General features: G+C 47.4%; 1 protein-coding gene across 1 annotated transcript in view; it reads right to left on the bottom strand.

Annotated features, from left to right (window-relative positions):
• LOC121282911 (EF-hand calcium-binding domain-containing protein 5-like) overlaps positions 1–17,211 on the bottom strand; it is a 211,154-nt gene that overhangs the window by 106,507 nt on the left and 87,436 nt on the right. The window lies entirely within an intron of this gene.

Here is a 17,211-nt window from a genome sequence, read left to right as displayed (position 1 = left end):
CTCTACTGTACACAGTCGACCATCATGTGACTTTCTACATCACTACGTGGGTGATACTGCTTCCCCAGTCACACATTAACCTTTGCTTTGACTGAACACTTTTCTGTTGCCTCATTGATGATGGTTTATATAGTTTTCTATTAAGCATTCAACAAATAAACTCCTTGTTCTGTGACTGGCAAATATTGCTTCACCCCTCTTCCTTTCTTTCTTATTTATCCAACATTACTAAACTACTTAACTTTTAGTCTTCTGTAATGAGCAGTTAACAAATCAAAATATTTACTCAGCTTATATTTCACCCCTTTCTTGGACTCACTCAAGTTCTGTCGAAGGGTCATGAGGACTCGAAACGTCAACTCTTTTCTTCTCCGCCGATGCTGCCAGACCTGCTGAGTTTTTCCAGGTAATTCTGTTTTTGTTTTGGATTTCCAGCATCCGCAGTTTTTTTGTTTTTATATATTTACTTAGGAAATGCTGCTTTGTTCAAGATACCATGTTTCATGTGATATTTTAAACTGAGGCCTGTATCTGCTCCCTCAGGTGAACAGGGTGTATCCCACAGCACTATTCAGGAAGTGTAGGGGAGCTCTCTCCAGTGTTCTGACCAGTTTTATCCTGCAGTTAACACCACCAGACCAAACGATCTGGTCATTTACCTTGTTTCAGTTTGTGGGGCTTTGCTGTGTGCAAATTGGCTGCTATGTTTACACTTCAAAAATCATTTATTGGTTGTGAAGTGCTGTCATCATGAGCATGTGAGTCCATCAAATAAACAGTCCATCCCATGCACTTAAATTACTGTGGAGAATCAAGAATATTACAAAGATATTCCTGACTTTTATTGTCAGAAGGAAATAGTCCTAGCTGTGTATGTATTAGCCAATGAGAATTTGTCATTCTGTGGGACTATTTTATATTTGATTTAAATCACGTTCTGTCTCTAATCTGCAGCAACATTAAGGGCAGGATTTTGAGGTCATTGGGTGGGTGTGATGGGCAGGCCTGGGAGTGGCTGTGAAATGGTCTGCTGCCTGCGATCGGACCCTGATCACAATTTCACACTGGCGGGCCAATTAAGGCCCTCCCAGCGTGAAAAGTGGCTCCGCACTGGCCAGGACGGGTCAAGCGGCCTATTGGCCACAGGGTCCAATGGCAACCCGGCAGCCAGTTTAAAAGCAGCCCAGGCAGTCTCTGGAAGGCTGTCAAAGAAAGATGTCTCCTGTACTTTGGCAATGGAGTCGAGCGTGGCTGGACATGGCTGGTGGAAGGGCGGGTCAGGTGGGGCTCGGGCCCCCCGCTTTTCTGATGAGTGCCTCGCCATCCTCCTGGAGGAGGAGGCTGCCAGGAGGGACATCCTTGTTCTCAGCATTGGGAGGAGGATACCACTGCACCTCACCAACAGGGTATGGGAGGAGGTGGCAGCGCTGGTGAGCAGCCATGATGCGGTGTGGCGCACCTGGGTCCAGTGCCAGAAGCGCTTCAATGACCTGCTGCGCTCAGGAAGAGTGAGTACCATTTTGCCATGGGTCAGTGTGCAGAAACGCCCGCCGGTTGAAATATCGCGCCAATGCGTGATGACGTCAGGATGCTCATCCAACGTCACCGCACGCAATCTTACGCCCAATCAGGTTGGGTGCACGCCCGCCCGCTGGAATAACATTCTGCCCTAAGGTTCAACGAAGAGATTGCAGAGCTTTGCAGCAGTTTTCAATTACCATGTAAATATTCCTGACAGAACACACAATAGTTTGTTAAGATATCTTCGCAGTGTGTATTGTATAATGTATACATAGCTATGTTAGCATTTTAGCTCTGATGAAAATTTGGTGTAAAAGTTTCCATTACATTTTGAGAACGACACTACCACCCACCCCCACCAACCCTTTCTATCCACCACCAAGGTTTCTTGCAGCGGTTTTTTTCCCTTTGTCTTACAGCTGAGGGGCAGGGCAGCTGGAAGTCAGTAAGTCTCTGCAACTACTACTGACACTGCTCGATATTGAGCAATGAAGCTGCAAAGGTCACAAGGCAAAAAACTGAGTTCCAACTATTGTTATGGTGGCTATAAGATGGTTATGTTTTAAATTCTCTTTTTAATTCCAGGTAAAAATGGAGTAATGAAGAGGGCCATATGGTTTGTTACTAGTTCTATCCAATGATAAGCCTCTGTAGTCTGGTTACCATGGGGACAGGGGGCCCAGGTCAAGTGCTATTAAGTCTGTGTGCTGGGTTTAACACCTGAAAACAAAGGACAGAGCAGTTGGCTTTGCCATGATTAGACTTAGAGACTCTCAAGCAATCAGAGAAAAAGAGAGAGAGGGAAAGGTCCCTTACTCAGTGCTTGATTGGGGGGGGGGGGGGTGCGAGGATGGTAGCTAAGAGCCACCCTGCTGTCCTTGCTGCTAACCTCAATTCAACCCCTTCCCTTGTGACCCCATCCTGTAAAACTCCTCCTGTCATCATTTACCTCTGGCCTGGGTCACTCTGTGATGTTATGGTGGCTAGACACTATAAAATGGTTATGTTTTAAATTCTCTTTTTAATTCAAGGTAAAAATGGAGTAATGAAGAGTGTATAATATAGTGTCTGGCCTCCATGGGTGTATTTCCAACACTTGCCTAGTGGCACTGCTGGAAAGAGTCAACTACTATACTTTTGGGCCAATTAAAAGGGCACCCTAATAATTTCTGCTTCAGGACATGGAGAGCAAGGTTCAGCTGAGACAGGTTAGGAAGATTCAAATGTCAATTGAAGGATTTGGCACCTTAACCCATGGTGTGGATGCTTGCCAGAATCCATTGCAGCTTGGGGCTAAATGTTGAATGGGCTTGAATGACAATTTGTCTCTCTCACAGGAATGCACAGAGCTCAGAAGAATCTAACTGTAAAGGGGCAAAGGCTAAAGTACATACGCAAAATACTTTAAAGATCTCTACACATTGCAGCTGAGAGGTTTAGCCTTTACATGCCTCAATGATTACAGTCATTACATTAGTGCACGGCTGAGCTCTAGTCTACTCCAAAGGAAGCAGCCTGACAGTGTCCTGACTGATGCACATAGTGCCTGGCTGTACTCATCCAGATCCGATCCCTTTTGAAAGCGCTGACATGCCCGGGGAATTTGGGGCTGGACCAGCTTCCAGTGATCCTTAAGGTTGTGCTACAGCTTCACGGGAGGATCTGGGGATGGAATGCCTGGAATGAGGGCAGCCCTAGAGCTTCACAATAACTCCCTAGCTTGCTGATGGAAGGTGATCATTACAGAATTATGTTCAATTTTTCCACGGAGACAAGGAGGAGTTCGGAATGGAGGCTGCAGACAACACTGCCTTTTTCATGGCTCTCATGCAACTGAGGAAGAGGAGAAGTCAGGCAGGGCAAAGGGAAGAGCCTCATCCTGACGAACATGTGCCAGCGGGGCTCCATGAATACCCAGAAGCTGAGGCAGAAAGACCAAATCCACAGAGGCACATTTGACGCGACCCAGGGTGTACTGAAGACACCTCTCATACTTGCAGATAGGCGAGAGACAGAGCCGTAGACACCTTTGCTTTTCAATGGATGTAGTGGCTCACATCTGACAAACTCTTTAGGAAGATCTGATGCCGCTTGGCTTGGGAGGCCATCCATCATCAGTGGCTCTAAAGATGCCCTCTACCCTCAACATTTTTGTGAGTGGCTCATTCCAGGGCTCCGCTGGGGACCCCTGTGGAATATCACAAACCTATGCTCATAAATGCATCCAAGAGATCACTGACACCATATTCTGTAAGGCATACAATTACTTCTAGTTCTCCCTGGATAAAGCCTGCCATACTGCTAAAGGAGTGGAATTTGCAGTGATCGCCTGCTTCCCACAGGTGCAGGGTGCCATCAACCGCACACACGTGGCTTAAAGATCTCCCTGGCAGCAACCATTATTTATCAACAGAAAAGGCATCCACTCTCTCAACATGCAACTGATTGGTAGTCAACAAAAGCAGATTATGCAGGCCTGTGCGAGATATGCTGGGAGCTTGCATGACTCTTACATTGTGGGTCATTTGCAGGTGCCACAGATCTTCGAGTGCCCTCAGTTCATTTAGGGTTGGCTCATCGGTGACAAAGGCTACCCCCCAAAAGAGGTGGCTAATGACGTCTGTTCAGTGGCCACAAAGTGCTTCAGAGGAGAGGTACAATGCGCCTCATTCCGTGACACACTCCTTGACTGAGCAGACCATTGGCATGCTGAAGATACGTTTCTGATGTTTGGACCAGTTGGGTGGCACCCTCCAGTACTCTCCCCAGAGGGTGTTCCGCATCATCGTGGTTTGCTGTGCTCTACACAACCTGGCGCTCCAAAGGGGAGGATGAGTTACCAGATGGCAAGATGGAGGAGCTGCACATCTCTTCCAATAAAGAGGACATTGAGAGCGATGAGCTCAATGAGTGTGAGGATGTTCAGGCCCCAGAGGAAGAAACCATTGCACAGGTCAGACGTGGCAGTCATGCCTGTGAGATCCTTATAGCCACAAGGTTCCAGGACAATGAAGACAAATAGCTCATACGAGCCTCTTTCACCTGTGCCCTCCTTGCAGGCTTGACATCAACACCTTCTTTGCTATCTTCAACATCTCAATGAAGGACATCAATCTCAGAATATAGTCACTACCTTGCATGGCAATGGCCTCATCTCTAGAAGGCTAGGCAAGCTCTGGAGCATGTGGCCATTCTGTAATGGGATAACAAGTCCACCAATGTGCACTGTGAAGAAATTAAACATGGAAATTAGGCATCACGCCAACATTTCACTGCCTATGGCAGCCTTCAAGAGACAGGAGCAACACTGCAAACCTAAGTACGCTCATGGCACAATGCCTGGAGTGTTGCAAGGTGCCTCACAGAGAACAATCATCAATCACTGGTTCTCGTGTGAATGTCTGAGGACTGATCTGAATCCGAACTGTGGCAACTCCAAAGGCCATTTCTCACGCAAGAATAATATTCTGGCCTGATCCTCATTCTGAGACCCCAGCATGAGATGTTCTTTAGGACACAGTGATCTGTCACTCTCAGTCATGGATGCGAGCCTGCAAGTCAGGTCACCTTTATGTACACAGAGAGCTTCAGCAGCACCATTGTCTGAGCGTGGACAAGCGCTTAGGACCAGCCTTCATATGGAGCTTCCCAAATTCGCATACACTAGCATTGCCTTGGCATCTGTGGCCCAGAAAACTTCGACACTGCATTTAGTCATTACTTAGTAACTTCACTGATAATAAAGAGCACACATTAGATGCACTGCAGCTTCACTCTGATCCCATTTGTGGCCTCCACATTTTCATTCCAGCAGTTTCAGATAAACACAAGGAACTGTGGGACACCGATGGCATTGTCACAGTCAGATAACCATGTCAACTCCCCATCGGTGAGCTAGCTCAGGGATTATATCAAGCCACGTTAGCCAGACCTTCAGATCCAAAGCAGCATCTTACTCCTTAATAGTCCAGTATTTGGAGTCTAGATACACATCTCTGATCTGTTCTGAAGAAGAGTCATATGGACTCAAAATGTTAACTTTCTCTCCACAGCTGCTGTCAGACCTGCTGAGTTTTTCCAGCAACTTTTGTTTTTGTTTCTGATCTTGCATTGTTATGGCCATCTAGCAGACACTTCAGGAGTCACTAAGTGCTAGCTAGGTCCATAGCTACACATTATGAAGGTGGAGAATGGGAGTTACAATGGGGGTGATGTCTAACTGTACCCGCAGTCATGGTACAGGCCGCCATGAGCACCTAAGATCCCCGACTATTATTTGAAATGTAACTCACACCCAAGCCTGACAGACATTACACAGAGGCCATTGAAAGATGCACCAAGTTAGATTGACTCCAATGCGAGTCGACATTAAAACCTATAAGATCCACATAGACCAGTCTTCAGTGCAGCAGCATCAGGAGACTAAACCAAACTTCAGAATTTATACTGAAGAAGCTACATGATATAATCCTCTGTTGCAATCTTAAGATACACATTGCCCAATCACCATGCTGATATAGCAACAGGCTTTGTTCATGTCGCTGCTGTGGACAGAAGGGCGACTCACTGTACTGAGACTGCGTGAAACACCATAGACCTGAGGGACACGATGGGAGATGGTATTGGGGGGGCACCTGTTACACTTGTATGACTTCACAGCATTGCATCAGATAGAAGACCCATTTACTAGATAAGAATTTCAGATAAGTAAAATATATTTACAGAAGTGCAAGGTATACACAGTGAGCGAACACCCGTGCAACCTTTCTGCTCTCAGTAATTCTTAATTCCTTTTACTCTACCACTATGACATCCGCAGCAGAGGTAGAGGCATTCTGCTGACGGCTATGCCCTGCTGTGATGACCTTGCAGGGCGGAGGACTGGAGGACCCCAGGCTGCTGTGGGTCTCCTGCGGTGGGCCAGGTGCACTTGGCTTGAGCAGTTGGAGTTGCTGAAGTCACAGGCAGAGGGAACTTGGAATGGCTGGACAGGTGACCTTGATGCACTGGCACCACAAGAGAGGTTGTGGACGGTCATTCTCCATCCTCAGTTCTAATCTGCTGACGGGCTCTGATAACCCTGCCTGCTGTACCACTGCCTGACTCTGGAGCCCCAACATCTCTCTGAGGGCTGATTCTAGAGGCTCATCATTGGGCCTGGACTCAGCAGGAGACTGGCCTCCAGCCAGTCCTCCAAGTGTCAGTGACCTTGGTTGTCCCTGCCTCCGCCTGCTGTGGACCCAAGTCTGTGCTGTGCTCACCAGATGGTGACCCTGAGCCTGCTCTAAAAGTAGGTCCCACTGAGGTGTGTGCCAGTGTGCTGGTGGAGAATGTGGGTGAATACAATGACGGCTCTACAGCTCTACATCTAGTGGGTCCTCAGGTTCTTCTCCGCAGTGGCCTGGAGGCTGAGCTGATGGGCTGGCTGGTGGTGTGTCCTTTTCTTGCTGGTGGCTATAATAGAATGAAGAGATAATTAGTGAGTGGCTGGATGGTCACCTACAATAAAGAGCACTCACAGTTTTGGGGGAGTGGGTAAAGACTAATTCTTGGGGCCTCGTTGGCTTGTTGGGAGACGCCGATCTCATCTTTGGCTCAGGCACAGCTGCCTGTTCCTCGAGTGTAGTGAGTGGCCTGAGCTTTGGCAGCCCCCCTCCAGTCTGTGATCTCTCCCTGTTGTTGTGGGCCATCTTGTGCTGCTTAAAGTTGGATGGGCAGGACGGAGGCCAAAGCAGATCATATGCATGCTTGCCTTCTGAGGGTGCTGAGTGGACCTATTTAAAGGCTGAAGATGCGACTTGTGCAGGATGTGATAAGAAATGAAGATATAAAGGTTGCATGAGAGAATCAGTAGTGATGTCCCTTGTGCTGGTAGTGTGTGAGATCCCTGCGGACTGTAACCCTGTGGACTGTAACCCTGTGAATGATTGATGACCTTGTGAGAGTGTGGGTTGAGAGCGAGGAGAAGGTTGACTTACCCTAGCAGAGCGGATGAGGTCATTCATCCTTTTTCTGCACTGGATAGCAATTCTCTTCTGAGGAGTGCAGGCATTGACTGCCCAGCGACCCCTTCCCAAGCCTCTGGCTCCCTTCATGGGCGTAAAGGATCTTCCACTGGTCCTCGACTGCCTGGAGGACTGCTGCCAGTGCCTTGTCACTGAAGGTGGGTGCACAGCACCTGTCTCTTCCGGGGGCCATTATGGTGCTTGCCACAAGAAGTCCTAAGCTGCAGAGAGTGAATGTGCGCAGATGTTGTTTAAACATGGCAGCTGGAAAAACTAGCACATGAGGTAACGGCGGGATGGAGGAATCGAGTCCGCCCTGCCACAAGATATGACGGGCTGCTCATTCATGCATACATAATGAGGTGAAAAGCGGACCGAACTGGCATGGAAACTCACCAAGCTGACATTCCCACCCGCCACCACACTTAGGGCGGAATTTTCCATGCCCATTGGCGGTGGGTGTGTTTAACGGCGTGAGTGGACAATATGGCAAGAAGGCCAAAAATCGGTGTTTCGGTTTGCAATCATCCGCTCTACCCATCCATGGCGGGCCGACATCGGGAGTCTCATTATAACCATCTGCATATCATTATAAGCCCAGTTTGCTGGAATCATCCCCCCGTGCTGGATCATCTAAGCAAGTTGGTGGGATTGCACACCGACATGTTTCACAACAGCATATATAAGGCATGCACTTGATGGGCTGTACTTCGAGGGAAACTTGGAGGTGAATGCACAGTAACGATGCACAGCGCTCGGAGGGTCGCCTGTTGGACTTCAAGGTTGAGGTGCGATGCATTCAGGTGAGGGCACAGGCAAGTCACTTCTTCCTGGCAGGCTGACAGTGTGGTGCCAGGGCAAGGGCTGCACTGGGGTTGATTGTAGTGCACAAGCACGTGCGGGGCCGGGGGGAGAGAAGCAGCCTCGCATATGAAAACCTTGTATAAATTGACCATTCCTCCACAGCTGAGACAGTTCAGACGCAGCCTGAATGCATCGCACCTCAACCTTGAAGTCCAACAGGCGACCCTCCGAGCACTGTGCATCGTTACTGCGCATTCACCTCCAAGTTCCCCTCGAAGTACAGCCTTCAAGTGAATGCCTTATATATGCTGTTGTGAAACATGTCGGTATGCTTGGAGTCTGGCCTCTACTTTACCTGCCCACTCAAGCAACACAGATGCATGAAAGTGCCACCAAGTGCTCCAAAGCTTTTTATCCCTCAGGCAGACTGCAAACTCATGAGCGTTTTAGTGGACTGCAGAACAGTTGGACGACTGTGCATGTTGTACAATCTCCTTGCTAAAGCTGGCCATGGAGCACTCACTGCTGGAGGTGCTCACAGCCTCTTGCAATATCATCATTCCAGTTTGGATCAGTCTCCCCCACGGTTCAAGCTAACAGTGCAGCTTTGCAGTGTGGGTTAGGAGAATGCCTGCGCCTGAGCTGAGAGCACAACATGCAGTCCAATGGGCAAAGCTGCTGCCAATCGATCAGGTTGAGTGGGGCAGAGGTGGGTGGGGTTTCGGGCAGCCATGCAGCGCACTGATCTCTGGCATCCAAATGGTGGCCAGCACTCTCTGGGATGCTTTAAGGGGCCTTCAGACTTAACCAAAAGAGGTTCTTGGAACACCCATGCTAACCCACGTGTCTCTCTTTTTCATCCTGCAGGAGGAGTACATCAGGAGCTTGGAGCCTGGTGAACTAGCTGTATGCCTCGTGTTGTACAGAGAGTGGAGATGAAGGAGAAAAGACCGACAGAGGCGCCTGGCTGGGCAGAGGGAGGAGCAGCACCCTCAGGAAGGAGGGGCGGGTGGGGTTCACGCGCATGCCGTTGAGGAGCCACAGTGAGCCGTGACTGTTTGGTGCCTAGCTAGACCCAGGGTCTAGAGACACAGCCTTTCATTCCTGCAGATGATTGAGAACCAGTGTCACCGAAGACTGCAATGTCAGTCACATCTGCCCGCTGCTGCAGGATTTGGCACCATGGGGACATGGAGGGCATCCACTGCCCATGGCCATGAAAGTGACCACAAATGCGGTCATGAACCTTCACGAAGGCACACAACTTTCTGCACTTTGCCGGGAACAAGAAAGCCAGGATGCAAGAGCGCTGGGAGTTTCCCAGATCTCAGATATCCCATGGGTGCAGGGTGCCATTGACTGCACTTATGTGGCACTCAGATCTCCATTGCAACAAGCGGTCAGCTACATAAGCCACAAGGTCTTCCATTTGCTGAATGTTCACCCAGTGTGTGACCACCATAAACGCATCCTGCAGGTCCATGCACAGTTCCCAAGGATTGTCCACGACTCCTACATTCTCAGTCAAATTCAGGCTCCTGATGTCTTCCAGGGTCCACAGAAGCTGCTGGGATGACTCCTCAGGGACAAAGGCTACCTGCAGAGGACGTGGCTGATGACACTCACATGGCAGCCTCACGCTGAAGCAGAGCGAAGCTATAACGAGGCTCAGGCTGCAACTTGCAGCTTGGTGGAACAAACCATCAAGATGCTGAAACTGAGGTTCCGATGCCTGGACCGGTCAGGTGGGGCCCTGCAATATAGTTCACAGAGGGCGTCACGCCTTGTCGTTGGCTGCTGCACCCTTTATAACTGGCAGTGCAATGGGGAGAGGAGCTGGCTGAGGAGAAGATGGAGGAGCTGCACGTTTCCTCTGATGAGAAGGATATCAACGGGGATGAGGGTGAGGAGGTGCTCAAAGGCGATGATGATGGTAATGAGGGCATCACACTGGCCAGACACGACAGGCATGCTCTGGCAGCCCTTAAAGCTGCTAGATTTGTGGAAGGTGATGACAACGACATGCAGAGAGGTGACACCATAGATCCTCACATTGCATGTGTGAACGTTTGACTCCAGTCTGACTGATGGTAGCACACATACCCTCTGCAAAAAGGCTCATGTCATCGAGACGCAGCAGAGGCCCTAATAGTCACTCAATTCCAGGAGGATGATGACGACATACAGTGAGAACACACCACTTCACATAGCTGTTGTGAATGTCTGACTCCTGTTTGGCCGAGGGCAGCTTGCTTGCGCTCTGTTATCAGGGTCATATCATGGAAGCGCAGCCGTGAAACTTTAAATGCACCTGATCCTTTGTCAGACTTCAGCACCTCACCCCCCCCAGGAGCACAGCATCACTGATCACAGATACTGATGAGATGGGGGCCACCCCACCTTAAAGGTGCTGAGAGCACACAGAGAGAATGATGGAACTCTTGTGATGCCTGCCCACAACATTAGCTGTAATGACAAGCATGATTGAGGTGCAGGCATCAGTAATCTGTCCAGTGTGTGTGTGAGGGTGGACCATCACTTTGGTCTGAAGGCTGCACAAAGCACAGATAAGAGGCCCTGGACTGAGACATCTGCCTTTATCTTGTACAGGAACCAAGGTTTCACATCTCAGTGACACGAACACTGCTCATCAGAGCAAGGAGCCATAGGCAGGGAGACATTCTTGGGAGTTTATTTACAATCGTGAACATTATGTACAAGTGATTAACACCCATGCCCAGTCTTAACCTGACTCCTTGAGGAGAAGGGTCAGCTGGAGTGAGATCGAACTGCCTCGCACCCCTCTCGCATACACACTGTTGGAAGCCAACTATGGCGTCAGTGATGGAGTTCAGCCCCTGCAGCAGTGCATGATCGATTACCTTGGGCCAAGGTCTCCATGGCAGCCGCCATCCTACTGGTGTTGACCTCAGTGCATTGGCATGCTGGCACTATCTCCTCAGACTGAAGGAGGATGCACTCCCCCAGCGTGCCTTGCAATCTGAGGAGTGCAGCAGATATCCCTTCCTGATGTTCCTGAGCTTGCCTTTGCAGCTCCAGCAACTGAGACATGACCATAGGCTCGTCATCAGACTCAGACTCAGCAGATTTCTGGCCTCTAGCGGTCCTCCGAGTGCCCAAGACCTGGGAAGTCCCTGCCTCTGCCTGCTGTGGATTAGACAGTGCGATGTGCTCACCAAATTGTGATCCCAAGGCTACTCTAAAGCTAGGTCCCACTGAGGTGTGTATCTCTGTGCTGGTGGAGGGTGTGGGTGAATGCTGTGATGACTCTTCAGTGAAGATACCTTCAGATTCCTCTTCAGAAGTTTCTTCGGGGCTTGATTGGAGGCCCTGGGTTGTGGATTTCATTGGCTGTTGCCCTGATGTGCCTGAGAAAGCAAGGAGAGATAATTAGTGCATGACAGGGGACTGTGGAACAGGGCACATCATTCACAACATGGCTGTCTGATGAATGTTGCACTGCTGGATCCTCATTTGATAGAGCACCACTGATATCAGTCTCAGCACAGGAAAGATCCAGATCCTCGTCAGCCAGATAGATGGCTCTATTTTCAAAGTCCGTGAGGTCCTTGATTTCAGGCATTTCTCCAACAGTCTGCGACCTCTCCTTTTTACTGTGTGCCAGCTTGTCCTGCATGAATGCAGGTGGAGAGTGTCAGCAGGATGCCTGCCAGGCCAGATAAGTATGCTTGGCATACGTGGGTGATGAATGGTTCCATGGACAGGATGAAGATGATGAAGGTCTGTGTGAGGGATTGAATGGTGATGAGCCTTGCAGTGAGTGACATCCCTATGAATGTGTGATGGGTTTGTGATTATGTGAGTTGTGAGTGATGAGAAGGGTGATTTACCCTGGCGGAACAGAGGAGATCATTCATCCTTTTTCGGCACTGGGTGGCTGTCCTCTTTTGTAGGGCGTTGACGCTGACCACTGCCACCACCACCTCTTATGCTGGATTAGTGATGTTGCTGCCCCTCCTGGGCCAGAGTGAGGCTAGAGGACATCACAGTGGGCCTCCACAGCATCCAAAAGGCGCTCAAAGGACACATCATTAAACTGGGGGGGGCTGCAGTCTTCTTGCCTTTCGGGGCCATGTATTCTTTGAGCAGGCCTGGGCTGGAAGTGCACGGCTGCACTTTAAACATGGCGCCCGGCGTGATGAAGCAGTGAGGTGATGGCGTGGCGGGAAAATGAGAGCCGCCCGCCTTCGAAATGGTGTGTTTCCTGGGAATGCATGATTAGTGAGGCAGGATTGGGACGATACAGTGTGGAAAGCCAACACTGTGGCCCGTGGGTAAAATGTCCTTTTTTCCACCCACCACCACATTTAGTGCAAATCTGAGATGATTCTGCATTTAGTCTCCAGAGTGGAAAATTCCATCCTATGTTTGGTTAATTAAAGTCTCCCAGTATAACTACCTTATAATTTTTGCATTTCTGTAATTTCCTTGCAAATTTATTCTTCTGCATCCTTCCTATTTGGCGATGAGCTATGGACTATACTGAGTAATGTAATTGCACCTTTTTTGGTCCTTAGCTTTAGCCAAATACATTCTGCCCTTGACCCATCTGGGACATCCTCTTTCTGTAGCACTGCACTGTTCTCCTTAATCAATACTGCTACTCCTCTCTCTTTTCTTTCTTTCCTATCTTTCCTGAATACCTTGGATCCAGCAATATTGAGCACATAGTCCTGCCCTTCTTTAAGTTAATGTGATTTATACATTATTACTTTCTCCCTTAATCTGACTCACATATTAACTTACTATTCCTATTCTAGTACTATCTGTCTCTCCCAGTATTTTGTGCACCTTGGTATTCCTCTCTGAAATTAACTCCTGGTCTCCACACTCCTGCTGAGTTAGTTTAAACCCTCTCCGGTAGCACTAGCAAAACACTCTGCAAGGAATTCAGTCCTAGCTTTATTTAGGTGCAACCCATACAGCCTGTACAGGTCCCATTTCCCCAGAATTGGTCCCAATGTCCCAAGAATCTAAAGTCCTCCCTCCTGCACGATCTTTCCAGCCATGAATTCATCTGCTTTATCCTCCTATTTCTAAAATCACTTGCATATGGTATTGGGAGTAATCTGGAGATTACTACGTTTGAGGTACTGCTTTATAATTTCCGACCCAGCTCCCTAAATTCTGACTGCAGGACCACATATTTATTTCTCCTCACGTCATTCATACCAATGTGGACCATGGCTGCTAGTTGTTCACCCTCCCCTCTCAGGGTACTCTGCAGCCACTCAATGACATCCTTGAACCTGGCACGAGGGAGGGAACTTGCCATTTCTGGATTCATGTTTGTGGCCAGAGAAATAGCTGTCTATTCCCTCAACTATCAAATCACCCAACCTTGTACCCGCCCCCCCCCCACCCCCCACCACCACCACCCCCAAACCCCAACTTGGCTCTGGCTGCAGTTCCCGGATGAACAATCACTCTCATCAGTATGCAGAATTAAATACTGGTTGGAAAGTAGATTGCACTCAGGGGAATCCGTCTGTTCTTTTTTGACTGCCTGGTGGTCACCCATTCCTTCTCTCCCTACATAATCTTAAGCTGCAGGGTGACTGTCTCTAAAACATGCTATCCACAAAGCTCTCAACCTCACAGATGCAATGCAGTGATGCCAGCTGCTGCTCAAGTTCCAAAACCTGGAGATCAAGCTGCTGCAACTGCTGACACTTCCTGCACAAATAGTTATCCAGGGCACAGGAAGCTTCCTGGGGTTCCCACATTGCACAGAATGTCCATTTTTTTTTTCATTATTTGTTCATGGGATGTGGGCATTGCTGGCTAGGCCGGTATTTATTGTCCATCCCTAATTGCCCTTGTGAAGGTGGTAGTGTGCTGCCTCCTTGAATCACTTCAGTCCATGTGTTGTAGGAACACCCACAGTGCTGTTAGGAAAGGATTTTCATGATTTTGACCCAGTGACATTGAAGGAATGGTGATATCATTCCAAGTCAGGATGGTGTGTGGCTTGGAGGGGAACTTGCAGGTGGTGGTATTTAGAGATTGGGGCCGCCCTGCCATTTTTCTCTTTATTAGTTAACCTTGCTACTGCTAATAAACCTTACCAATACCAATAAACCTTACCAATACCAATAAACCTCACTACTATTAATAAACCTTACTAATACTGATAAATCCTCCCAATACTTAACACACCTTACTAGTAATAATAAAAATTACTTAAAAATAAAAGATAAAACTCGCCATCTTTTTTAATCTGCTGGCTGCTTAGACTCAGTCCCTAAGCAGCAATACTCAACAGCCAATCAACTTATGACTTTGCTGTGATATCAAACTCGATTTTGTTTCTGAAGGCAGCTCTGAGCTCCCAGACTGTGTAACAGCTGGCTCCAAACTCCCACGCCTTCTTGCAGCTTTTATGGCCCTGAACACTCGCTCCTTCTCACTCCTTTTGGCCCCGAACTCTCATTCCATATTGCCGCTTTTATGGCCCTGGACTCTCATTCCTTCTCATCGCTCTTATGGTCCTGAACTCTCTTGCCAATGGCCCCAAACTGTCACTCTCTCGGCACTTTTATGGCCCCGAACTCTCATTCTCTCGCCGCTTTTATGGCCCTGAACTCTCACTCTCCAGCTGCCTTTTTGGCTCCGAAGTCTCACTCCTTATCACTGCTTTTATGGCCCGAACTCTCACTCACTCATCAGTTTTATAGCCCTGTACTCTCGCTCTCTCTCGCTGCTTTTATGGCCCTGAACTCTCTCGTTCCTTCTCCCACTTTTATGGCCCCTTTTTTTCTGTATTGTACTATGATTCTATGATTTTTCAACAAAACTGGTTCAAGTTTGACACTTTTTCAATCCCCACATCCCTTATCTTGAACCCCCAGGGAGCCTGGTTATTTCAACAATACTAAAATGCTGGGACTTGAGCCACAAGAATTCCAGGATTACTGAAGTGCTGCAACAGTCTGAAGAAAGTTCATCTGATATGGACACTACAGAAAGGAGTTGAAGCCCAATAAGGTCATGCAGGAGAGAGACCAAGTGAGTGAAAGAAGAAAAGCTGCTGAGAGTGAAAGAAACCAGTAAGAGAGAGAGAAGTAGTCAGAACTAAATAGGTTTGCAGATAGCATGGTGAGAGTCACAGGTGAGACAGACTGATGGGAGCAATTCAAACAAAGAACCACAAGTACATGAGGGAGCAACAGACAGAGTAGATGGAACTTCAGCATCTGATAGTTGATAAATGTGATCAGCAGCCAGGCAACTTAAATACCATTGGTTTCAGAGGCAAGAAAATCAGTTTGTTAAGTTGTACTGGATCAATATTGCAGTTAGAACTAGTAGTTATTAAACTAGAAGCCTGTAAATACTAAAGCAGGAGATGGATGAGAAAAAAGAAAGAACTTACTATGAAAGTATGGAGGTACTAAAATATATGTATTGACCTGGCTAGCTGCATTATTAGACTGATTTGACACAGATTAACAATTGATGATACTGTAGTTGTAGTTTACTAGACTATAAATATAAACTGTAAATAAATATTGACTGTAACTATGAAAGTAAAGATAAATAGCAAACCCAGCCCAAGATGGGATCTCCAGATTGATTCTGGAAATCTCAATAGGCATTTGAGGTAGCAAAAGGCAGCAAAACCTATTTGTCTTCAATGGAAAAACTTCAGTGGTAAGTAAAACATTGAGTTATTGCTGTTATTATCAAAGATATAAAATATACATGTGCCTGGTCACATGTGTCAGTAATATGTCACTCAGGATCTCATCATTTTAACTCCCTCTGCTATTAACAAATGTTTGTAATTCAATGATGAAAGGGCGTAAAATCGATTCTTCAAGCTTCATTACACTGGGCCAATTGTACGTCGATAGCAAGTACTTATGCAAAGGCTGGTCAATCATACTTTAGCTGTTTATGCAATCCCTAATCCCCACTAATTCCGATTCTCAACCGACTAATAAAATGCACATCAAACTCTTGCCATTACCCTTGTTTATCAGACAGCAATTGTATTTAATAATCCAGCTATAGATTATCAGGAGCTAAGAAGTTCACCTGTAAACACTCCTTGTTTAAACTTCCAATGCACAACAATCTTTCCCAGTTTTGGAAATGGAAATTGGTGACTGAATTGAGCTGATATTCTCTTTAATGAAATAACCATGACCTTGTTTATATTTACAGTCTAGTAAACAACAACCACAGTGTCACTAATTGTTAATATGGGTCAAATCAGTCTAACAATACAGCTAATCAGGTCAATACATAGATATATTTTAGTACCTCCATATTATTTGACCTCCACATATTCCAGGATCATGCTGTCACAAATATGAGCTACATACATTAAAGACCTTACTTTGAAAAATTAAACATCACGTTTGCATGGTACATTAGGATAGTTGCTCAAGATGTGCCTTTACTGTACACTCAAAAGAATTTGACGTGTATCAATTACATTCGCTTCCTATACATAATATCTTGTCTATGCTCAGAAACTGCAGCCCAAATGTGTGGAGCAACTATGCGATCTCCCAAACTGGGCCATAAACATTCTGAGACAGCTTCATTAATTGTGAAAACAGTAAAACAACATAACAACTTCCATTTGTGTAGTATCTTTACCACAGTAAAAATGTCCTTAAGTGCCTCACAGGAGTGTTATCAGGCAGAATTTGATACCATGCCAAACAAATTAAGAGCTCCTTCTAGGTGGTGGAGGTCACAGGTTCGGGAGAAGCTGCTGAAGATGCCTTGGTGAGTTGCTGCAGTGCATCCTGTGGATAATACACACTGGTGCCAGGGTGGGCAGGGGGTGGTGGGAGTGGAAAGATTTTGAGGAGTCATGAGTTAT

Source organism: Carcharodon carcharias, chromosome 10, assembly GCF_017639515.1.
Source record: "Carcharodon carcharias isolate sCarCar2 chromosome 10, sCarCar2.pri, whole genome shotgun sequence".
Taxonomy (NCBI): Eukaryota; Metazoa; Chordata; class Chondrichthyes; order Lamniformes; family Lamnidae; genus Carcharodon; species Carcharodon carcharias.
This window is presented reverse-complemented; position numbering and strand designations above follow the sequence as displayed.